At 33.4% G+C, this 25,894-nt stretch overlaps 1 protein-coding gene across 2 annotated transcripts in view; it reads left to right on the forward strand.

Annotated features, from left to right (window-relative positions):
• Positions 1 to 12,523, forward strand: part of LOC118194659 (MOB kinase activator-like 3) — a 60,614-nt gene extending 48,091 nt beyond the window's left edge. The window contains exons 8-9 of one of the 2 annotated variants that reach the window (XM_085827657.1): positions 418 to 4,396; positions 11,697 to 12,523. The gene's annotated coding sequence lies outside the window, so the exon portion shown is untranslated. The remainder of the gene's footprint in view (positions 1 to 417; positions 4,397 to 11,696) is intronic. The other variant, XM_035365828.2, reaches the window with a different exon arrangement.
• Positions 12,524 to 25,894: the final 13,371 nt, after the last annotated feature.

Here is a 25,894-nt window from a genome sequence, read left to right on the forward strand (position 1 = left end):
CTTATTATGGTGCTTGCATATTAGCTCAACCATCTTAGTAGTTTTTTTGGGGGGAAGTCATTATTTTCTTTTTTTAGAAATTTCATGATGATCACTTTCAATTCAAAGCATAAATCCCTTTAGTGATTTTGAGTCCAAATAGGTATTTCTGTAAAAATCTTAGTGCAGTTTCTTCTACTGCAAACAAATTCCACAAGTGCATATTTTAAAACTGTATTTAAGACAAAAATTATCATAAAAACCATTGGATCTTGAAATGTAACAACAACAACAAAAAAAAAAAAAAAAAAAAAAAGGTATGAAAGTAGTAAAAGTTAACTTAAGCACTTACTATTTTCAAACCTTTTTTTTTTTTTTTTTTAACATTCCAAGTAAGCATAACTTCTTTTTAAAACTTAAAAATTTGTATGCACATAGCTGGTGAAGTTTGCCGTAGTCTGAAAATTTGGCAACTTCTACTAAAGTGGCTCACTAATATGTAAGTACTATTATTTTTGTATTTTTACAGCTTAATTTTTTTTACATATATGTGACTGCTTTTGCTTGTATGTATCAAAATGTGCTGTAATACATGATGTATATTCTTATTTATTCTATTGTTGCAATTTTTTACCTGTGCACCAAAGAAATTTTCACTTATTAATCACAAAGATTAGATTTCAAAACTGCAAAATTGAAATGAAGTTTATTTGAAACACACTGTAAATTTTAAAATTGTATTAATCTAAATTTAATCATTGTTCAGATGATATAAATAAAATAATGTACTGAACAATATTGCTGGAGAATTTTAAATCAAAGCTTCTAGTTAGTAATAAGGATTCCGTGTAATCTTACTTCAAAGTAAGCATGATGTGAAAAATTAAGTTGTATTATAAATGTTCCATGAATATTTTTATATTGTTTATGATATGAGCTAAGCTTTTTCAATTACACATAAAACATTTTCAGTAACACTAATTCAGATTGTCATTCATATTATTATCAAAACATTTAGTAATACAACATGATTTCATACCAATTAATTTATATTTAAAAGAAAGATAGAGACATTAACAGTATTAATCAGAATAAAGAACTCAGTTACTGAGTTTAAGGTGGTATTAGCATTAATTTCAGTAAATATTACTGTCTTATTTCCTCTTGACTAAAAAAAAAATCAGTATTGAATATTATTTTTTCATAAATGCCTATATTAAGATTATATTATACATATAACTATTTATTAAGTAAATCTGACTAAGTTAAGAATCAGTGTGTTTTGTGTTGAATTGAATGTTCAGAATTACCATATCTACTTGAAAATAAAAAAACCCTTGAATGTAAGACTTTCTGTGCATTTTAGAATAAATTTTAAGAAATAAGAATGTGGGTGATAAGCATTTCAGAAAAGTTAGTGAAACATTCTTAACATATTTGTTTTCAGATGAACCAGTGAAGAATATAGTAAATGCAGGCTTAAACTAAAATTGCTCACTTAGACATAGCTATTGTACTTTAAAAGCCTGATTATCTGGCATTCAACTAACGGGAGAGTATCCAGAATACTTTAGATCCCCTGAAAAATCAAGCAAATGATAGACTTGTCAAACTTTTTAACTCAAATATAAGATTAGGACTTGTAACTGCACTTACTTACATGAATGCAATTATTAGATGTTGATTACGATCCTTCGCACTATTATATCCATCGTTTTGTTCCAAGAATTTGTTCTTGTAGCTATGTACTCGTCATAAAAAATGTGAGTTATGGCACAAGATTATGTGAGAACCCAAGTTCATGACAGGCATTCTAATTTGTTTTATCACAAGAACTTTTATCCTCCCCAATTTCGGGCCTAGTCCATCCATAGATGTTGGCCACTATTAAGGCCGAAAGCAGTGGTCACTTTATTATGGAGGCACCTAATAGGTGGGCAACTGTTGCTTCCTATGAGGGGATGGACAAATTACATCCATACCCTTCTCCGGGATTCGAACCCATGCGCTTTGGTACAACATTCAGAGTGAGTAACCATTTCCCTAATTTATTACAAGAACTCCTCTTGCCAATATATTAACATCAAACATTTTCGACTTTCGAGTTGACCATTATTGACAAAAACTGTTGCCAAATAGTGTTATTTAGAGCACTAGTGATGGAGCATGATTTTCATCTTGGTGCTATGTTAATCTTTGTAGAGAAGGCTGTAAGTTAGCTGCTATTTATTTTTGTTTTCCAGTCCTTTTTTTCCCTAAGATTAAACATTAGGTTCTGCCTTCAGTCAAACAACATGTAGTGATATATTTTCAAAATTGTGAGATCCCAGCATCAAGAATAGTGGGGGTAAGGCACAGTATGCAACTGTATTTTAAAACTGAGAAACCAGGGTGATGTAATATGAAAAATCATAATGAGCAATTTAAGGTTTTTATATACTGTATCCCTCCCTTGATTGTCTAACTAAATAAAGAGCAACTTGTTAATTTAAACTTTGATGAATCATTGGTGAAAATTTGGCAGGATATCAGCAATCTTTCATGATTGACAGGATGTAATATTTGGGTAACATGTTCTTATACTTTAAGACCTACGGAAGCACATTGGCTGTTATACCTAAAATACAGTTTTTTTTTTAATTTAATTTTATTTTATTTTTTAAATCCTGCATACTCTTTAATATAGGCTTTTGATATTCAAGTTGATAACATGTAAGCTGATTGTTTTGATAACTTGAGACTGGAAATTTTTTCTCTGATTTATTTCGCTTTCCTACTGTGAATTGAATTTTTTGTGCTCAGCTATCTGGAATTTTCACATATCGAATACTTGGCATCTCCTGAGCTTTTTTTATATTTATTAACAGTATTTATGCAATTTATATATATAATTACCTCTGTGTGTTTTCATATTTTAAGTGTAATTTTATTATATATTATGACAAGGGAACTCCTTTCTCTCATTTTGCAATTTCATTTTTCAAAATACCCATTTATAAGGCCCTTCCAAATTTTAGTGGTATATATTGTAGTTATTTTGAATATTAAATCACAATATTTTAACTATCAAATCATCATAATCCTTTAGTGAAATTGAATAATTCAGTATTATATATACTAAACATTACCAAAAATATAAATATATAAAATAAAATTTCAAAGAATTGATTACTTCAGTTTATTATATCAAAATATTGTTAACAAAAATTGTAAATAAATCATATATAATTACTTTGAAGTATTCAGTAATCATAAATACTTAAATTGGAGTTGGAAATTGAAGATATTAAGTTGTAAGAGTAGTATGATTTATAATCATATAATGCATGTAGTTTTCTAAAAAAAAATAACATTAAGAATTGCATTTTATAGAAGAGTTTAGAATATGAATAATAAAGAACAGTATTACAAATTATTTAATGTTTTATTTATGTGAAGGCATTTATTTTAAATTTTAGAATTGATGCTGAATCCAGTGGTACTTTTATGTCTGTATTAATGGCTTAGAAATACAGGCTGTAAAAAGTAACTTGGATGTATATTATAATTTTAATGCTCCTTAACATGTTTCAAAAAAATTTTAATATATAAATATATATGTTGCTATCTGTAACATATTTACAAATTATCAAAATGACACCTTTATATTTAATACATTATGTATCAAAAGGTTAAATCCTCCTTCGATTTTGAATATGTCAGCATTTTAGTTTAAACTTGCATTCCCACATTATGCAGTATCTCAAAGAGCATTTCTGTATTCATCCTGACAATCGAATGCCTGTCAGCATTTTTATTTAAAAAAATCAATTTCAGACCATATCAAAATTATATGTTTACTTCATTAAATTATGACAATGAATTTACGATAAAGAAAATTTATTTGATAATTAAAAGTTCTCATTTGTCTGAATATTAAAAATAATGTAATAAATGTAGTTTTTCCTTTAATCCTCCATCCATTAAAGCAGTTCTGTCTCAAAATTCAGCTTGCTTCGAAAATTGCACTCTTGAGCTTCTCTACCAGAGTCCTAGTATTTATTATTATCCAGCCTACCACACTGCTCTTCTACTGATGTTTTGTGAGAGTGCAATTCACTGGGTTAGTAAACAACTCTAACAGTTTGATCAGAAGCTGACTGGAAGTACTATTTTTTTGCATTACCACTGTATATGCTGGCATTATGTTGCTAATAAGTGAAATTTTTGAAAATATTTTAGAAATAACATAAAATAGTTCTTCAATATTTTAGTATACTCATTACTGTCTATTCATGGTGCTGTATATTCCATCTGCAAGTTTCCCAATGAGAAAAATCTACCTCAGAATCATGCAGATGCTATCACTGAACTTTCATTTAGAAGAGAATGGCTGTTTCTTTAAATCCCTCCAATAGCAACTGAAACTGTCCAACATGTTAGTGTTAAACTTCTTTTTTGTTCCTAAAGATTTGAATTTAAACAGTCATGAATTATTCATACATGCAGAATTAGCATAAACTTACATCTTTTTTTGTATATATAAATTAAATTTTTATAAATTTTATCTGGAATCAAATTCTGCCCCATTCTACATGTCTACATTATCATGAGTTGCTGCAAGACAAAGAAGCTTCCATCTTTTCTCAGATTTGGTGTTGTCTTGACTTCTGTTATTTGAAAATGTTGTGACTCATGATTGGTCATAGAGGATGCCTTTTAAACTGTCCAACAAAGAATTTCTGACATGTGTTGATTTTGCCATTTAACTGAGGAGATTTTAAGTTACTTTATGAGATCTAGAAACTGGTGGCATACTGTGTGTTATGTCACCTACCTGCATCATGCATAGTCCAAATTTGCTCTTTTGTATTTTTGAAAAATTTATGCTATAATTATTAATTTATTTAGATGGCTAATGTGGAATACAGAAACATGCAATGTGAAGATCTGTTCTTAAATACTGAGATACTAAATTGCTTTGAAATAATTGTTATGCCTGAAATCACAGGGTAGTTGCTATCTTATGATTTGCACTACACAGAACCATATATATATATGTTTCTTTAGTCCGTTTCATAAACCATGTATTGAAAATCTTCCCATTCTTTTTGTATTGAATATTTTTAAGCATGCCAAATTTCCATGGGGTTTAACTCTTCTGAAATGTGTGCTGCAGATTAAAGGCCATTCTTGTGCTGTAAGAAAGTCTTAAAAATGCGCTTTAAATTATAGTTTGAGTAACTTAAAACTCTGCATGTTGGTTTTTGTTGGAAGATTTATGTAGGTTTTTCTAATGTGCTTGCCACTAATGAGAGAACATCTCAAAGTAGGCTTTGTGCTTTAACTTTTATCCTTTGATTAATAAAAACAAGTTTTTTTCCACTGGTGTATATCCCTTCTCCATTATGGATTGTTGACTTTGACCATGTTCAGAGGTGAAAATTTTCATGTAAGTGCAAATTTCTGTAATCAGTCCCATATGGCCTGCTTGTGTAATTTATCTTTTTTTGGTTTGTTATGTCAGATAAGTTGTTTCTTCATTGATCTGCACATCTTTTATCATAAAATTTCTGGAATTTAACTCAATTGTCTTTCTCACTATTTTTCAGACTATGGTGTATGCTTCCTTTCTTTTTCTGTTCTGTTTCCATTATAATTGAGCACTTGAAATCATTTGATTTTGTGGTAGACTGTCTGCTTTGGCACTTTACCAATCAAATGATTTCACATTGCTCTGTTTCTTATATATGCATATTCAAAATTGTAGGTCATAGGATATTGATTTTAACAAGCTGTAGCCACCAAAGATCCTATTTTTGTATATATTTCTTAATCTGTTAAAAAAAAATGAAGTGCCTAAGCACTGCTACTAGTGCAAAAACAATATACTGTCTTTCATGAGGAAAAATAGTAAAAAACAGTATTAGAATTAGCTAAGAATCAAAAGTCTATTCCTTATCTCAAACTCTTAACTCCTATTTGTAAGATTTTCATGCTGTATGTTATCCATGGTGTTAATAGCAAAGTGTTAACTGATTTTGAAATCTTTACATCTGTTCAGCAAATCCTTTGAATATTTCAGCTGCTTTCAGGCAACTTGAAGTTTTTGCATTGATGTAGCTGCTTTTGTCAGGTTGATTAATTTCCTAATGAAGTTGAAGATTTCCTCAGTTCTGAAACTGTTTGCTCTTTCTTGGATTTTTGTAAACTGAATATATCTTCTTATCACAAGTCTGACTGTAATTTTTAGTAGCCATTTCCTTTTAGATTTTTTTCGTGTTTTTCAGTACTAAATGATGAAGAATCTAGGATGATTCTTTTAGAATTCATCTTTTGTATTCTTCTTTGTTCTCATCGTCTATAGTTTATTCTGAAATTTCTTTTGGTAAACTGGACATCCTTTGTTAATGCTCACATATGCTGTTTGACAAAATAAAGAAGCTAGCTTCTTTTGTCTGTTTTTTATGAAGAAAATGATTTACGATTTGCTGTAGCACATCCTGAATTTCCACAAAATGCATACTTTTTAACAAAAAAATTTTCAAAATATTGTATTAATATGTTCATATTTGGCTGTATTTGTTTGTGTATTGATTTATTGAATATTGCTAAGTATATAAAATAATAAATGCATATTTTAAATATTTATAGATATTTCTATTTGCTCATTTAAGTGAAGACCTCTTGGAGATTGCTCATGCATGGATAACTCTAATATAAGAACAAGATTTTTCATATCTTAAAACAGATACTAATAGCACAATGAAGCTTCTAAATACATCCTCCATTCTTAAATCATTCTTTACAGGATGTATCCTTTGCATGCACTTATCCTGTCACTATCAAATAAGTAACAAAAGATTTAAAAAGAGACTTTATAACGTAAACCTTAAAGCAAAATAATTGTTTCTAGTATATTAAGAAATAATAATAAATTGTATTAAGTTCACTAGTAAACAATGAATATTCTCACCTTGTAACATGATAGCATGCAATTTGATTACTGTCTCCCATTGTGAGAGTAAAGGATATGAAGAAAGAAGGTCCCTGTAAAATATTTCATTGATTGATGCAATACATGTTATGGTTCTGAGTAAAAAGAAAGAGGACATGGCAGTGCAGGACTTGTTTCATTCTGAATTTCTACTCTAAAATTGATGAATCAGTGCCTAACTGCAGGTTAAGAGCAGTTAAGGATTTTACTACATGAATATGTTTAAAAACTGTAATTCTTTTTTCCAGCTTTAAATTTATAGACATGTATTTCGTGCATTGAAACGTCCTGATCATTTCCTGCATAGTTGATGTAGCATGTATTTTTAAAACATAAATGTTGTAAATGTGCTTATTCTTGACACTTAAACCATTGTGTCAAACTATAAGGTATTTTCTCCCTCCTTTCTGCATGCCTTCATGGCATAATGGTAGCACACTCAGCGTGTATTCAAGGACCGAGCTTGAGTCCCAGCTAGAACATTGCACATTTTTCACATCTGCTGCTTCAAAATACCATAATGATGCTATAGTGGTGCACAAACTAAAAGGTGGTGAACAATAATTTGTCACCACCAGGATTTGGCAATTAGGTCCCCTAATCCCCAGTCACCCTTTAAAAGAAGAAGTGTATAAAGTATTTTCTCCTTCTTTTCTGTATGCCTTTGTGGTGTAACGGTAGCGCACTCGGCGTGTATTTGAGAGGTCCAAATTCAAATCCCAGCAAGCACATTGCATGTTTTTTATGTATCCAGCTTTAAAAAAAAAAAAAAAAAGAGAGAGAGAGAGAGAGAGTCTACAAGGAATTTTCTGCCACCTTTTCCCATGCCTTCAGGATATTATTGGAAGCATACTCAACGTATATTCAGAAGGTCTGAAATTCGAATCTCAATGAGGGTATTGCATATTTTTCACCTTTCCTGCCTCAAAAAATAAATAAATGAATAAAAATCTGAAATGTTTCAGATTTTAAATTACGTAGAAAGGGGCGTTTTTTTCACATTTTGTGTGTTACCTTTATTTATTAAATATCATGTTCTTTGCACTTAAACGATAAAATTTAGTTCAATAGCAATGTCACAAAATAATTTTAAAATGAGCATATCTTTAGAATTTCCGATAAAAAGGTCCCTGCCCTCTCCCGTAGAGTGTTGCCATTGTTCGCTTTTAAATCGTTCAGTTTGTTATTCAAAAATTCGTTAAAGTTTTACAAAATATGAAATTGATAATAAATTTCAAATTTCACATTTGGGATTTCAGATGCCCATATTTGCAGTAGGATTACGTCATTCAAAGTTGGATGGCTCTAGATACCATTGTTTTATTACAACGCAAGAAATATACATATATTTATGCAGAATTTTCATTATTTAATTTCGGCCCACCAGCAGCCGAGCGGTAAAGTCGCTGAACACTGGTAGTTCGGTCCGAGGTTCGAATCCTGCGAACGGGCTGGCTGCATGGGCGTTTTTGTGATTTCCCCATGTGTAACGTGTATACGAGCCAGTTTCCCTTAGAAAGTCCTCCACAAAGGCATCCCTCCCCTTAGGCAGATAGCCCTCGAGGCTTTGCCATAATCACACACACACATTATTTAATTTCTTTAAATATAATGCAGGACTGTAACATTTTGTGGCAACAGTTTGAAAAGTGAACTGACATTTATAGGAGTCCGACGCAAAATGCCAAAACGAAAGTAATAGTCCTTTGGGACTCAAATCCCTTTGGACTAATAATGACTGTACAAGTTGCACCTGAACTAAAAAAGGTGGTGGATGATAATTCATCACCACCAAGATTGGTGACTAGGTCCCCTAATCCCTAGTTGCCCTTTAAAAAGAGGAATATATAAGATATTTTCTCCCTGCTTTCCACATGCCTTCGTGGTGTAATTGGAAGCATACCTTACTCATATTCAGGAGGTCCGGAGTTTGAACGCCGACAAGGGCATTGCTTATTTTGCACCTCTCCTGCTTCCCCCCCCCCCAAAAAAAAGAAAAACCTAATGACTCTACAAAATATTTCATTTGTTTGAAATTTTCAGTTTATGTGCAGACACCAAGAATATGCCTGATGTAAATTCCTTTTCTTGTATCACATTTTGTGACCTCTTGATAAACAAGATATATAATGTATCAAATTCTTCATTCTTCAAGTGTGTAAGCTATTTAGTTTTAATGGCTGTTAATTTTAATTCAGTCAGTTCAGATTTGATGAATTTTTTAATAATATCCATAAAAATTTTCTGAAAGTTCGTAAGATAAATATGATCCTGAATTTCGTTTTTAATAAGTTATCTCGTGATATCTCTAGTCTTCGTAGAAGCCTGGAAATATTTTGTTATTGTATTATTTGTCACAGAAGATGCAATACTTTCTCTGCTGCACTTGGATTTATTCACATTTGGAAGTTGTAGGAATAAATTATATAAAATTTTAGTAATAGATATATATTTTCTTCCAGATTTCATCCAAGTTATTTTTTCTTGTCTTGTAATATGTTCCAGTTTGTAATGACAGACTGTATTGCTGTGCACATAAAATAAGCCAGTATCCCAATATCAGATTTTGATATTTTTTGGTTTGAAAACTTAATATCTCATATTAAAACTGAAATACTTTATTATAAGTTGTATACAAATTTAAAGGATTATTGTTTTAATATAAAGAGAAGTGTTCTTATCTCTCTCTCTTTAATGTGTCAGATCAGAAAATGGATGTGAATAAATAATTTTGCATTATTCACTTCAATAAAGTATTTGCTGCTAGAACTAATATGGAAGACTAGCTTTTACAACAATTTAAGAGAAGAAAATGAAAAATCTAGATTTCAGTTTTTATATATCTGCCATCTGATTGCTAAAAACTGTTGGATTATTTGTGATTAGGTATACCATTTTACTTAATATTTAGGCCCATTTCAGATCACTGAGATTCTAATTCTTGATTATATTCTGCAGAATAATGCATACTGTTTCTCATATATAATGGTGTATAATTTTAAAAGGGCACATAAGTATCAGTGTGTAAATTTTAATAGTAATAATAGTTATGGAGTTTCACTGGTATGAAAAACGTGTTTGTAAATTTTTCTAATGTATAGGAAAGAGATTTCATATATCTGTAATTTGTTGTGCATGCTTCTGCACAAAAAGTTCCTAAATTAAGAAGGTTTGTTATAAAAACAGATGAATCTGAGTAAAATTTACAGTTATATTTCTCTTTTATTTTTACTCAGAAGGTAATAAGACTTTACAGATTCATAAAATCTCACTTCTGTGCATGGGGGAGAATATGTGAAAGATATATGATTGGATTGATGGAATAAATGTTTCATTATAAGGAACATGATAGATAGAAAAGGTGATCTGATGGACATCCAGATCATTATTGCATATAATTTCCACATCATTATTGGTTGCATTTCTAAAATTTGAATTTCATAGATTGCTGTTTGATATCTCCATTTAGCGTATACAATCAAAAGTCGTTAATCCGGACTCGTCGGGACTTCGGCGATTCCGGATTATCGATTTTTCCGGATTATAGATCATCAGTTTAAATCTCGTAAGATGGCATGCAGAAATTCTAAAATTAAAAATATGAAACCGTAATTTATGAAATAAAGAACAATTATGATCAAAATTTACAAAAAAAAAGCTTAATATTTATTTGTTTACTTTATTAAACATTTCTTTCAAGGTAAGTTGTTTAAGTTGCTTCGTTTTATGTGATAATACTTTCTCTTTAATTCTATAAACAGACATAATTTCTTGTTCAGTTACAAAGTTCCGCTGTTCAAGTCCCGTTAATTGCTGTGCCGAGAATACCGACTAACTTGTCAATCGAAATTTTTTCGTTTTCACTAACCTCTCTGTCACATTCTTCATGTCTTTATCCATTTTTTGCAGCAATTCACTTTTTGTTTGTTGGACATCGAAACATACCTTCGTTTTGTAGATCCTTTGGAAGTTCCAGCATCGGAAATTCTATTTGACATAATCGAAAGTTCAAGTTTACTTTTATAAAATTGCTCTTACAGTCTGCAAAAAATAATAAGCGGGATCCAATTCGAAGATTAAGGAATAACGCAATCATTAACATTAACTGGAATAGATAATTAGATAATTTTAGCTTACACCGTCCGTTATACATTAAACGCACAGGCAAAAACGTATTCTGCACTTGCGCACACGCATATGCGCAGTAGTCAAAATCTTACGCGCACGCGTAAAACGCTTGTGCGCATGTCCCAACGCGGCGCATGCGCAGAAAGTTTTTAGCTTTGAGGTCCGGATTATAGATTATTCCGGATTATGGGTGTCCGAATTAACGACTTTTGACTGTATTAAGAATAAACCGCTGCCATTATAGGTAGCTTTCACTCAGCATCATAAATTAAGATCATCCTCTCCCTCTTGACTATACTCATATTCACGATTTGCTCAGTTTATCTCGTTAAAGCTGATGCATTTATCATGAGTTTGGTGTAGAATCTTATGCATAACAGTGCTTATTGATTGTAATTTCTATTAATACGTACTATGTATTTTCTGAAACACCTGTTTAGTGAGTCTATTTTCATTTGAAAAATCATTTGCTGATCTTTTTTGTGCAAGTAGCATATTGTTTGTAAATAAATAATAAATGCTTTTCTAGCATTAATGTTTGTGGATTTCCAGTATCTAATGATATTAAAATCTACTGCATTATCTGTGATTTATTAAGATACTTTAATTACAGATACAGCACAAAGTTTTTTTCAAAGACAGTATCGCCCTCAGCATGCCTTACTTGAAATCCATCAAATCATTTTAACTGCATTTATCATTATGGGACATGTATTCCATCTGCAAGCTTTATATACCCATGTAGTCAATGAGGCATGTCAAGAGCCGAGTGGATCCCATAGCTGAGAACTTTTCAGTCAACATCCTTTCCAACCTGGCTGGCAACTTTCTTCAATTTGAAATTATTGAATTCTTTTATTTATCATATGTACTGTATAAATAAAAAAATGCAGTTGTTAAAAAAGTTTAATGTGATATACATAACATGATTTTTCAATAAATATGTATTTGAAAAAAATGGGGAGTACTTTTGAAGAAAATTGGAATCAAATATTTATGTCCCCCCACCCAATTTACTAAGTAGAACCTGTTTCAGTTGGCTAGGAACTTTTATATTTCTATATAGTGGAAGATTATCTTGTTATTTGGGATCCAACCATGTCTAACACTACTTGATGGGTCTGTAACTTCACATGTTCTCTTTAGTGTGCCAGAATATGATCGTGCTAAATTGTGAAGTGCTCATACTGCTGAAAACTTCACATGTATTACATTACTAGAGAGTTCTGTTAGTAATATTCTAAAATATATTAAATTTTTATATTTGCACTTTAAGTTATGATATCTACTAAATGTGATTTTTGTGCTGCTTTGTTAACATGGTGTATTTATGAACAGAAAGTACTGTATATTTTAACTCTTGAAACTGTGAATGTCATTACGAATGAATTTTAAAATGATCTCAGAATATCAGAATTAAAATGCTCATTTTTCATTTCAGTTTGAAGTATGCTGTGTCCTTGGATCTATTTCCGATTTAGGTTGCATAATTATAAAAGAGCACACAATAGTTACCCTTTTAGAAAGGGATGCTTTGCTTTCATGGAGGGCTTTTGGGGAAGAATTGGTTGCTATTTGCTTTAAAGGGGAAATCCTATTCAGTGAATTTGTTAAACTGACCAGAATGAAAACAGAGTAAAATGTCTTTTATAAAATGTGGATATTAAGATAAGCATTTAGACTATGCCGAGTTAGTTCATCTAACACCTTTCCATAAAAATATATGAAGTTTAAATTTTTTTATTGACTTTCATACAAAACAAGAAAAATGTTGACCATGTTAATGTTTTAAATGAATTTATTTGGTAAAGAACCATATAATCAGAATTACTTGAAATATTCTTAATGTTTTGGAGCACCATATGCAAATATGCTAAGTTATGTTTTTAATTTTTTAAGGGACATTTTTAGAAGCTATTTTTTGTGTCAGGAAATTGTGTGTCCCTATGGGCTTTAAGTTCCTGTTTCTAAAAGTGCTTAAAAAATCATTATGGAATGTAAATCAGGTTTATATAATACATGAAATTCGTTTAAATTATTCGCACTAATTTTGCATAATACAAACTATTTTTTAATTTACTAATTTCATTTTGGCATTTTGTGTTGAAAACTCTTGTTTTCGGTTCACTTTTCAAATGAATGTCGGTTCATTTGGTGAAAAATGTCGGTTCACTTTTCAAATTGTTGCCACCAAATATTAGAGCCCTGCATTATATTTAAAGAAATTTTGACTATTTTTTGCGTGAATTTTGTACGTAGGCTCAGAATAAAGAACTCTTTAATCCAAAACTGATTGTAAAAGGAATTCAAAATGGATTTTTTGTGACATCTGCATGTACGTATGTATCTCTCATAACTCAACGATTAGCCGTTGAACATTGAAATTATGTATATGGGACTGCTTTAACATCCATTTGTACACCTCCTCTTGTTTATGGCAATCGACAGTACCAAACATATATATATATATATCATTTAAATGCGTATAGACGAAGGCACTGGAAACTTTTAACAGCTTTCGATATTACGTAGATAGCTGAGAAGACAGTAATGGCTGAGGGTGAAGGCTTGATGAAGCAGATAACAAAACTGAATTGAAGAATCACCATCTTTATTTTTAAGCATCTCAAATCATCTCTTTGGCAGACAAATTTACTTTTCAATCATATTTTTATACAATAACTTCTTATATACACAGATAGAGGGGGTACTACGTCATTTCAGGGAGGAAAGCATAGCGGCACAGGCTTGTTTGCATACCAGAAGTCAGGAAGAAAAAGGGATGTAGTTCCTTGTAAAGCCATATTTATACTACGTAGGTGCAGAAAGTATTCTAAGCTAAGATTGGCCAATATTAGCTTTAGTTACCTTTTTCGAACAGTGTTATGTAATTTGGAAGAAAATCAAATCTAGAATCGTTAATTTTGAGGTCACCAATTATTTTTTAAAGCAGCTGTCGTATTTTCTTATATTTTACATATTACTACCTTCAGAAGAAAGGTTGGGACAGGAGGGTGGTAGAAAAGCATTAGAGCAGCAAAATGTAAGATATATAATTTTGAAAATACAAAACATAAAATTAACTTTTGAACAATAAAAAAAATTATAAGTCGTAAAATTTTGACTGAATTTGACATTACACCGAAAGTCATAGAATTTTAAATTCAGTAATAATTTTAAACACTATATTCTTTTAAAACAATTGCACATTTTCAGAGTCCTGAAGGTGTTAGAATGTCGAATGAAAATTTTGAAAATTCTTGATAAAAATAGTTCCACAAAGTAAATGCTCAAATTTTTTCACAAAGTAAATGTTCAAATGTTTTTCAAATTTTCTTGATGAAAATATTTCTTTTATAATATAGAATAAGCTGCTTTCTTATATTTTACATATAGAAAATATGCAAATCAGCTTTTAGAATTTAATTTAATAATAGCTCTTAATTCTTCATATTTAATTTGAGTATTTCCTCTCTGTATTCAAAATGTAGTAATAACTTTTCTGAACTACTCAATATCTAGATCAATTCATCTTGTATGGCTTGCATAACGCTGATGACGTAGCTAATTTGGAATCTGAACTCAGAATTTCGAGAACTGAAACCTTTCCTTCTTATGAAACGGTGTTTGATACACTTGGGTGCGTAGGCTGTCGCCTTACCCCAATCGAACATGTTTGAAAGTTTCGAAATATTTTAGAAAGTAACTCATTTGAGATATAGTAATTTTTTTTTAATTTAAATTTTGAAGAGATTCATGCACTATAAATTCAAGCCTCAAAGCTGTCTGAGTCTATGGTATCAATGTAATTTTGAATCAATAGGTCTCAAGCAGTGAACAAATACATACAATACACACAAGATATAAATATAAATATACATAAATAAAAAAATTCCGAATAACATGAAAAAGTAAATATAAAAATTAGACTTCCATGATTACATTTGGATAAAAAAAAAAAAAAAAAAAATCGGAGTTCAGAGTTACAGTACGTAAACGAATGTGAAACTGTCTGACTAGGTGGTAGTAAAAACTTCTCAGTAGAATTATGCCTAGTTTCGCATGAATTGCGTTGTTTCTAATATAATATAATGCATTTGTAATTTGCCACAGAACAGCATTCTGGGCAGTTTCCACTTTTTTTACATGAATACGCAACAGACTGGACAAGCGTAACGGAGCATGGGATGCAGAATGGGTTTCTAAATGAGAAATTTATTATCTATGGATAAAACTCTGTTTCGGGCAATTAAGAAGTTGAGTTTAGCTTTACGAACCCGAAACTTCTGAATAATGGAGCGTATATGTGGGGACCATGTGAGAGAATTTGTGGGGATCACCCCAAGATAAGTTACTTGCTTAGCCTAAGGCAGTGAGGTTCCATAAAACTGCAGGCTTTGTTCAACTTTTCTTAGTGAAGACTATGGTAATTGTTTTTTCAACATTGACCTGAATTTTTCATTTTTCAGTAGCGACGCCCTAGTGCATGTATGTGATTTTGGAAATGTTGTCTGACTGAGCTAAGAAATGCATTTTGAGCAAGGATCGCTGTGTCGTCAGCGTACATTGCTAATGTAGTGTTGTTGGGTGTGGTGGGTATATCGTTCACATAAATATTGAAAAGTGCAGGCTCTAGTAGCGACCCCTAGGCACGCCAGCTAAAACCTGACGTTTAGTGGAGTAAGTGTTAGAAAGGTGAAAGACAAAGAGTACCGGTTAGGTAGAACTTAATTATGTGTGTAATGTAATCTGGAAAGCCCAGATTGTGGAGTTTGTATATTAGTGCGTCCATCCAGACATGATCCAAAGCTTTGGCTATATCCAGGAATAACCCCCCAGTATACTCCTCTTAATGAATTCCTTCAGAGATGTGTTCCACAACACGATAAAGTTGATAGGATGTAGACAACGACTTCCGAAATCCAAACTATTGTGGGATCAGTATATTGTTTGCTTCCAGATGTTTAGGTAATCTTTTGAGAATAACTGCTTCCATATGCTTGCTTATGCAAGGAAGTAGACTAATGGATCTGTACGACCCAGATTCAGATGCAGGTTTATTTGGTTTTAGAATAGGGGTGATTTTTAGCTGTTTTCCACTCCTGTGGAAAGTATTGCCATCGACGTATAGTGTTGAAAATGTTGGTCAGCTTCAATATTAACTTGAGTGTTAGCATCTTCATCATCTTGTTGATTTGGTCAATACCGGTGCTCTTGTTGTTCTTTAAATTCTTAACATAGCCAATAACTTCCGACGGTCGGACTAGAAGATGTTGTTATTGAGTGGGTTTGTTGTGTAATTGTTATGAACGTCAAAGATAATCTGTCCTATTGCTGTGTCATATATGTTGTTTACGCAAAACAGAGATTTCAGATGCGAAGCTAAAAGTTCTGCTTTCTCAGTTTCGGTGTAATGGATCCTGTCAGGGCCTTTAAGGAGCGAAATATTATTGTATCATTTCCTATATCTAGAGCATGGTCTCCAGATGGAACTATCATTCGTAAAAAGCAGATTTAGAAAATTAGTCCAATACATTTTAATTTACAGAACAATTTTTGAACGTCTTTACTCTTTGTGCTCTGAAACCTTTCTTACCTAAACCAGAAACCTTCTCTCGGAGAGCCTCTGTATTGGGTGATTGCGAACTGTAGCTTCTAAGTCTACTGCCGCTTCAATGCTGTTTCGTTGTGCTCTCATCCTATATCAACAGTCAGTATCAAAAATGTAAATGTTCGGTAAATGGGCACGATTAGAGAATTCTTTTGGACTAAAGTAACATAAATGTGCTTAACACGCAAACATAAAATTCTTAAAAATAGATGAATACATTAATAGAAACGCTTCTTCGCTATATTATACTTAGATAGCCACTTTACTTGTGGGTAAACTTGTTTACTTGTGACCTAAAATTTGTTAGAGACCTGACGGCATCATTCAATCTATTGAACAGCTGCTTTGCGGAAGGAAATCAAGTGCGTTGGTATTGTCTTCTTGCAGCATTTCGTCTTTTAATTAGATATTTAAGTTTCAAACTTTTTTGGGTTTGGAATTTTTTATAATTTTACAAGCATTTCTGTGGGTATGTAATATTGAATCAGTAAAGTCCTTAACCAAACTATCAGTGTCGCTCTCATTATGTACTGTTGGAAGTGTGTAATGTATGTTGTTTAGGGCTTTGTCAAGCTTAGACCAGTCAGTAACAATGGCTCTTTTGACTGGTGTGATATAATATCTGTTTGTCTAGGAGAACTCTGACTGGATTATGGTCAGAGGAGAGCTCATCCAGCACAGAAACATCCAGTGGTTCACTGGTATTTCTGAGCAGGAAGAAATCTATAATTCCTGAAGACCCTGTACCATATCGTGTTGGAGTTTTTGGAACTGTTATGCGTGATGCAGCCAAGTTGGCTAAATCGTAATGCTGTTTGAATTGTTCCAGTTCCACGCGGGATGTCTAGCGTTAAGGTCACCACCTATGATAATACGGTTTCCAAGTGCGAATAAATTATTCAAATCGGATCTTATATTTATGGGGTTCCGATTTGAGGGAATATATAGATGGAAATAAATGTGTATGTCAAAGAAGTGTTTGTTGTGAGTGTAACTGCTGAGGCCTCAACGGCTAAAAACCGTGGAATTGTAACAGAGTAATAAGGAATGCAGCGTTTGATAAGGACAGCTGTACCAGCCGCATGATTTCTGCTTTAATCTCTCGGAACAATCCATTAACATTCCATGTAATGATACTCAGATTATTGTACAAATTAGTAATGATTATTATTTACATTGGAACTGAAAATATCCTTGAAAATTGAGAAAAGTACAAACAGTTTATCAATTGTATTTTCTGTCCCCTGTAACTCAAGTAGACGAGAAGAAATTTTTCTAATTATTTGTAACAGTGAAATACCATTAAATATACATTTTAATTTACAGAACAATTTTTGAACGTCTTTACTCTTTGTGCTCTGAAACCTTTCTTATCTAAACCAGAAACCTTCTCTCGGAGAGCCTCTGTATTGGGTGATTGCGAACTGTAGCTTCTAAGTCTACTGCCGCTTCGATGCTGTTTCGTTGTGCTCTCATCCTATATCAACAGTCAGTATCAAAAATGTAAATGTTCGGTAAATGGGCACGATTAGAGAATTCTTTTGGACTAAAGTAACATAAATGTGCTTAACACGCAAACATAAAATTCTTAAAAATAGATGAATACATTAATAGAAACGCTTCTTCGCTATATTATACTTAGATAGCCACTTTACTTGTGGGTAAAAATAAAAGTATACTAACAACTTCGTACACATATATAAAATAAATCGATATTTTAAAGAAACAAGGTAAATTTTCTCTTGTCATTTGTTTTTGCAATAGTCAGATATACGCTTCTCCACGAACTGTCTTTGAGTGGAATAAGTCATTGTTCTGTTGGCTGTAAAAGGACGTTTACACTAGTGTTTATCTAAGGTAATGGAGACATTTAGCACAACCGATGCTACTGCACGGTTTAGTCTAGTTTACGAGTGTGCTGCAACCCTCCTGGCCGATAATAATCGGCCTCATGGTTAACGCAGCACAAAAAAAAAAAAAAAAAAAAAAAAAAAAAAAAAAAAAAAAAGTTAAAAGATAAAAACAAAAGATTGAAATACAGATTAACACAGATTGTGTATCTTTAAAAATACATTCACACAAAGCAAAATAAGGAAAATCATAAGCATAATCGGTTAGAAAACAAAAAATAGCAAGACGACTCATAACTCACTCACCCAACACATAAACTCGTAACTTTTACAAGTTTATGTGTTTATGTGTGTGAATGTCCTATTTCTATGATAGTCTTGTTTTCATTCACAAGCCTCATAATTTTTGTTGCATACTGCATAGCTATTCAAGAATTTTCTTTTTTCAATTACATTCTGTTCATTTATTTTTCCAAATCTCGTCCTCACATTCTCGGTCAGTTTACCTTTTACTGCACTGTGTTGAAAAACTAGTTTTTCCTTAACTTTCACTTACGGCGAAGCTAGTCGATACTTGGAACCGACTCTGTTTCCTGAGATAAACCCCAGTGTGAACGGCCCTTAATACTCTCCCAAGGCTAAATCCTACACTGTGGCGTTATATTATACTGTACTATCATCATCTGACCTTTTTCATTTCTAGATTCTGTCCCTTATTCTCGTCGACTTCCTTTGCCGTTGGGAATATTTAGGTGAAGACTGTCGCTTCCTGAGAAATTTTTTTTTCCTGTACGTCGTCTGTACCATCATCCTACATGGTCATTCTTCTGAAGCTTTTACTTTGCTGGTTCGTTTGACTTTCCGTCGCATCGGTTCCTCTTTCGGCTTCCTTTCGTAGCGCAGATTTTCATTAGATAGTCATTTTCTCCTCAGTGCAAGTTCCTTATGGATTTTGTTCACTGGGACGTTTTCGCCATTCTTCGTTGTTCTTATACGGGTGTTCGCGATATCTCAGAGATCCTTAAACTTTTTTAATTCAATGTTAAGTTATTGTTCTCTTGTTTTCTTTTTTAACCCCATCCTGTGTAGCTTTTCTTTTTGAATTGTCATTCAACTTGGGCTATTCCTTTCCTTTTTTATTTCCGTAAAACTTTATTTTTTCCTGCGGATCTTGTGGCATGGACGACGGTGTTAGATCAACCGAATTTCTTAGTGGCCCTGACCTGTTCAAGCCAGACGATTCCTGTAATAGTAACTTTATGAGCGAAATATCAGCCCACTCATAATATTTTTTTTTTCTGAATTATTAACTGTTTCCCTGAATCTCTCGAGTAAAAATAGCCTTCAGTCGTGCTACAGAACTTCCCCACATTTCCTTCTGGTACACAAAAAATAGGATGATTTAGTTTGGAAACCTTGTCTAGAACCTCAGAATCGACCTCATGTTTTCTTATCTGAATGTAACGTGAGGTACATTCAAATGAATGTTTTTATCTGAATGTTTTTAATCATAGTAAGTTTTGCTTTTCACGGGCAATTTCTGAAATACTCATTGCCTAAACCAGTATTTTTTCAATGTCTTCTAACTTAAATTTTCCCAAAATGTTTAACAAAAAACCGGTTTTTTTTTTTCAGGGAATCAGGGAATGGATTTTTATGTTATTATGTCGTCCGGCTGGGCTATAATTAATATTTTTAATTAATTGCAAGTGCTATTTCACATATTGAGGTACAAATGTGTGTAGCCGTAGAAAATAAACAACTTCTGTTACTCTCTGCACTGTGTTTCTTATTCCGAGATAACCTGATGAAAGCGAATCATGCAATTCATGTAAAATACTTAAAGTTACTGGGATATTCGGTCGTAATTTATTATTGCTGTATGTTTCTTTTGAATAGAACACAAGTTTAAGGATAATTTCACAGTTTGCGATCATATTCTTAAGTCCGGTTTGCGTCACGATGCTCAAAATGATCAGGATCTTTAACTAAGCGTAGATGTTTTAAATTCGGTGTCTACTTCAGTTCCGAAAAACTTCTTTCATTAATCTAAAATTTTTGAAGTCAGCATGGCATATTCTAATTCTTTCACTCGTTATCTAGCCTAATTCATGATAGGGAATCCGCCACAATATTTTCCCCAAATGAATGTTTAATTTTTAAGCTGCATTCTTGTAATTTAGGAGCCCATCTTTTAAGTCTGGGTGACAAATTCTTCCCAGAATACAAATTTACGATGGCCGCATGTTCCGTATATGCCCTAACATGCTCTTTTCAAAATAAATTCGAAATTTTGGGACAGCTAACAGGACTGCTAATGTTTCTTTCTCGGTAGCGGTATAATTTCTTTGAGCTGTATTACGTGTTATGTTGAAATATGGTACCGACTGCCCGTCTTGCATAAGTCCGCCTTGTGTGGTGAAATTAGAATACTATCTGCAGCAATTTGTAATTTACCATCTGCTCAGAAAATTTCCAGAAGCGGGCTTGGATTGATGCCACTTTAAATTTTTCAAACGTCGTGTTTGCCTCCGCTGACTAGTTGAATATAGGCTTTTGCCTTTTAAAATTTAATGAGGGCTGTAGTATGGAAGCAAAATCTTTAATAATTTATAGCGCAAGCTGAAAAGTGATGCCAATTTCCTTGCCGTATTAGAGGGCGGATAATTTTTGACAGCTGCGATTTTTGAATCTTCAGTTTCTATTCATCGCTCAGATATCTTGTAACCCAGTTATCGAAATTCCTTGGCCGCAGATCTACATTTTACGCATTCGTTTTCAAACCTGCTTTCGTTAGAAGCGAAAAACCTACGTGCAAACGCTTAATATGCTCATCAGTTTTGGAGCTTGTGACTATTATCTCAACTAAGTACATGAACGTTGATTTACCAGTACAAGGCCATAAGATTATGTCCGTAGCCCTCTGAGGTGTAACGGCGACTCCGAATAGGCCAAACAACATTCTAAAGAAGGCGTAAACCCCTGATTTATTAAAAAATGCAATTTTTGACACATTTTCCGGTTTCGTACATATTTGAAAATTTTTAGATGTGAGGTTTATAGTGGTCATATATTTTGCAGGTTTATGTTTCCTGCTAATCCCTTCAGTTTCATCTTCAATTATTGTTGAAGGGTAAACAGGATATTTTGCTACAATTATTGTTGAAGGGTAAACAGGATATTTTGCTATACTGTTTAGTTTTCTGTAATCAACAGCAAATAGCCAGGCCTTAAAATCGGTTGGACGGACACTATTCTTTTCTCGGCCTAGTACTATAGGACTAGCATAGGGACTACTTGTGAGAAATATAATTTTGTTTTTCAGCATGTATGCAATATGTTTTCCCATTATCTCCTGTTTGACTTTATCATAGAGATACTAGTGTGCTCTACGTGGTAGTCTACTATCTGTTTCAATCGAATGACGCACGCATGAGTTAATCCTAGGATATCATCAGTAAAATCTGAAAACTTTCTTACCAACTGCTCCAACTTTATTTTTTACTATGAATGCTGTTCTTTCAGATCCAAGAATGACGACTTTACCTGTTTCTCAGTCAACTTGTTCATATCCAATCGTATAGGGATCTCCTCAAAATTAATTTGCACTCAGCAGATTTTAAGAAATTCAACCCCAATACTACGTTTACCAGTAAATGTTTTACGAAAAGAAAAATACTTTTTTGCCTCTCATTTTTCACTCGCATTTATATCATTCTCCCTTCGCATTCATAATGTTTTCTCTGTGCTTTTATCACCTTAGTTTCCGCCACATCAAAATAGTCTATACCTTTAAAATCTTTCCGTAAGTATTGTGTTTAATTGGACGAGAAAGACTTTTCTTTCTTTTGGGGTGACTGACCTTTGTGACACACAGCACCTTTACCTAGTTTAAAAGTTTCTACTTGTCATCCTGAGTTTTCTTTTTTGGGATTTATATTGGCGATCGCAATTAGCAAAAGAAGGATTTTGTAGAGTACCAAAATATCTCCTGTTAACAAAATTACCATCTCTTACGGCTACAGACTTCTTAAAATTTTCGCTAACATTTTCCTCGTAGTTCCTGCTTACGCATATTTACTGACCTTCATCTCTTGAAAGGAATTAAGATGTTAAACCTTTCATACAAGCCTTAAATTAGAGGGCAAATGATTTTGTTACCTTACGGTAGGGAAACCTGTGGCTATTAAGAATTTCTATTGAGCAAATTCAAGAGCTAAGTTGAATAGCTGTTCTAGCGTACCAGGGTTTCTTAGATCCAGGCTAAAAGTGGCATTGTCTTGCAACACCATTCGTAATGTAGTTGGCGCCAAATGTAGAATTCAACTGTATCTAGAAGCGTTCCCCCGGGGGTCGATGGAGAGAATTCTGTGAAGCTACTGACTAGGATCTGTATTTAGTCTCGGCCACGGGGGTACATAATCAGTCTTCAGAGTGCCTAGAACCATCATTCATTCGCTGGTAGGCTCAGGTTCGGCAGAGACCGTACTGGTACTGTCTTGTCCGTTCCTCCGTCTGTGGTGGAGCTATATGTTTGATATTTAGTTGTCCGGGAGAAACACCCCGTTGGTGAAGTCGGCGAATTTGGAGAACCTTGTTGATCGCTTGGGATTGGCAGCAAGCGTGTGAAGCCTCAATATTGTGCTGTTCATATCCTTCCTCGTGGCCTTGCTCGGAGGACGCCTGGAAGTAAACTTTCGACTTGGTTTTCAGCCGGAGTGGTGACTTGTGTTTTTCTACGTACTTCGGTCTGCTCCGTTAATGGCAGTGTCTTTGCATTCTCTCCCCCTACCTTGGTGGGGTCGTGGAATGTGAGTTACTGGTCGTACCGTCGACTTCGATTGCTTCGGCTCCCTGTCTCGACCGATAGGTTACCGCTCCCTCGGACAGCCTCTGGCAGGAAGTAATTAAATCGTGTATGGGCAACATAGCCTGTGTCGTATATCCTTTCTGAGCGGGGACTTGGTGGGTGAAGGTTCACCGTCTGAGATTGTGCCTGCTTCCGATCTGTCTCTGCGAGTACGTCCGTACAACGTGGTTTGCCTGTGCGAACACGTGCCTTGCTTATCTGACTGCATCAGCATTTTTAATGCTATTTTGTGGTTTGTATGATTTGTGAAATGCTGAAACGCTTTCACTAATTTATTATTTTCGATTATTTTTGGCCTTTTGAGTTTTATTATGAAATTTAATACCGCGTGTCTCGCCAAATAGCCTAATTGCTGGTTACTTGTTTTCTGCCATTTTACGTTATTTTACGCTTTACTGCGCGATTTTAAAATAATCAGATAAATTTTTCTCTGTTCTGCACGACTTTTTTGGATTTTATAACGCACGTAGTTACCCCCAAGCTTTCACTTCAGGTGACTGTCAGGGGCATCGTGTGTTCTCCGCCTACACATCCGTCTGTGGAGAAGGCTGTCTAGCCAGGGCTCCATTCCGGGGTGTAGGACTACTGCCTTATGGGCGCTGGATTTTTGGATTTCTCTGCGTTTTGCTTTGGCTTAGCGCGACCATGGAGAGGCTCGTAGAAAGTTACAAATTATAAATACATGAGTTGGAACAACTCAAATTGGATAAAGGTGAACTCACAGAAATTGAAACGAAATTCTTAAATTTTTTGTTAAGCTCACTAGAAATTGTCAATGCTCTACTTATTCAAAGTAAAACTAACTCAGTTTTAAATCATGATAAAACACAACCTCAAATTCCAACCACAAGTAAAAATTATGAGGAAAATGAGAGGGCACGTAGCCCAATTAGTATACATGATAACACAATTGTAACTGATGATGAAAAAACACTAGATAAAGATTCTAGCTCTGAGGACGACTATCCACAACGTTTTGGAGACAAAACAGTCCGAACAAGAAATCCCAGACAGGGTATTAAGAAGATCAAATTAGATAATTTCACACAAATCATTTCACCAGTTATAACTCATAAAAATAACAATGGTACTAATGTACCGCAGGAAAATTCACAGAGTTCTAGTCAGGAATCAGTCATTCCTGAACAACACACTACCTCTGATAACAATGAAATGGACACCACTAATGCTGAAGATCAGCAAAATATCACAAATGATAACAACGCACAGGTTAAAACACCTAAAAAGAACAAACTACCTCCGATAATTCTCAAAGAAACTAAATTCAAATATAAAGCGTTAACAGGGTTATTCCATCAACACAAATATAAGTTCATAGGACAGAATATTAAGGATGGTGTTAAAATTATTACTTCTGATCCTGAAAATTATAAGGGAATTGTTAGGATCTTAAAAGAGATGAAAGTGGAGCATCATTCGTACATTTTGCCAGAGGATAAGAATCTCAAGGTAGTAATTAATGGACTACTTCTCACGACTGAAATTGAGGATAATTTAACAGAATTAAATTATCAGATAATTGAAATAAAACAAATGTCACGACGCAGAGGCGGTGAAGTTCAGAAACTTCCACTTTTCCTGGTTACCCTACCTAAAAATGAAAACTCTAAACAAATATATCATGAACGCTATTTATGCGACCTCAGAGTCAAAATCGTAGAATACAGAGGCCGACAGGGACCATTACAATGTTTTCGATGTCAGGGTTTTGGCCACACTCAGGCGGGTTGTAATTATGAACCGAAATGTGTCAGGTGTAGTGAAAATCATTATGTAAAAGACTGTCCGGACAAAAATAAGAAAGATGTTCCCATAGTCTGTGTGAATTGCGGTGGCAACCACACATCTAGTTTCAAAGGATGTGAAAAATTTCCGAAAAATAAAACAGAAAAGCCTAAAACTTTTTCTAACAGAATAGTTGAAGGTAAATCTTTCGCAGCTGCTCTTTCAACAGGTTTCTACACAAATACAATTACTGAGGCCAAAAAAGTCTTCACTGATCTCGCTGAACTAGTTTCAGAAATAAAATCCGCTGGTTTTTTCCAGCTCACACAACAAGTTAAGGACTTGAACAGAAATCATCAAGAAAGCAATCAACCCAACAATACTGATAATGGGCCCGCACAGAATTAATAGAGCTCCTATCCAAATCATGATTTGGAATGCTCATAGCATCTTAAATAAAATCCAGGAATTTCATAATTTCTTATTAACCTATGATATTGATGTTGCTCTAGTCACCGAAACGTTTGCGACACCATGTTTTAATATTAAGATCGCAAATTACAACTGTTACAGATGTGACAGACTGAGTCACCGTGGTGGGGGGGGCCGCTATCTACGTAAAGCACTGCTTACAATCATGCCTGATTAGCGAAGATAGAGGAAACGGCTACTAAAGCTGTTACAGCTTCTGTTTTGTTACCAAATTATGGCATAATTTATTTTGTTGCATTGTA

Source organism: Stegodyphus dumicola, chromosome 12 (assembly GCF_044657685.1).
Source record: "Stegodyphus dumicola isolate Sdum_Otavi_A_Nest chromosome 12, ASM4465768v1".
Lineage (NCBI taxonomy): Eukaryota > Metazoa > Arthropoda > Arachnida > Araneae > Eresidae > Stegodyphus > Stegodyphus dumicola.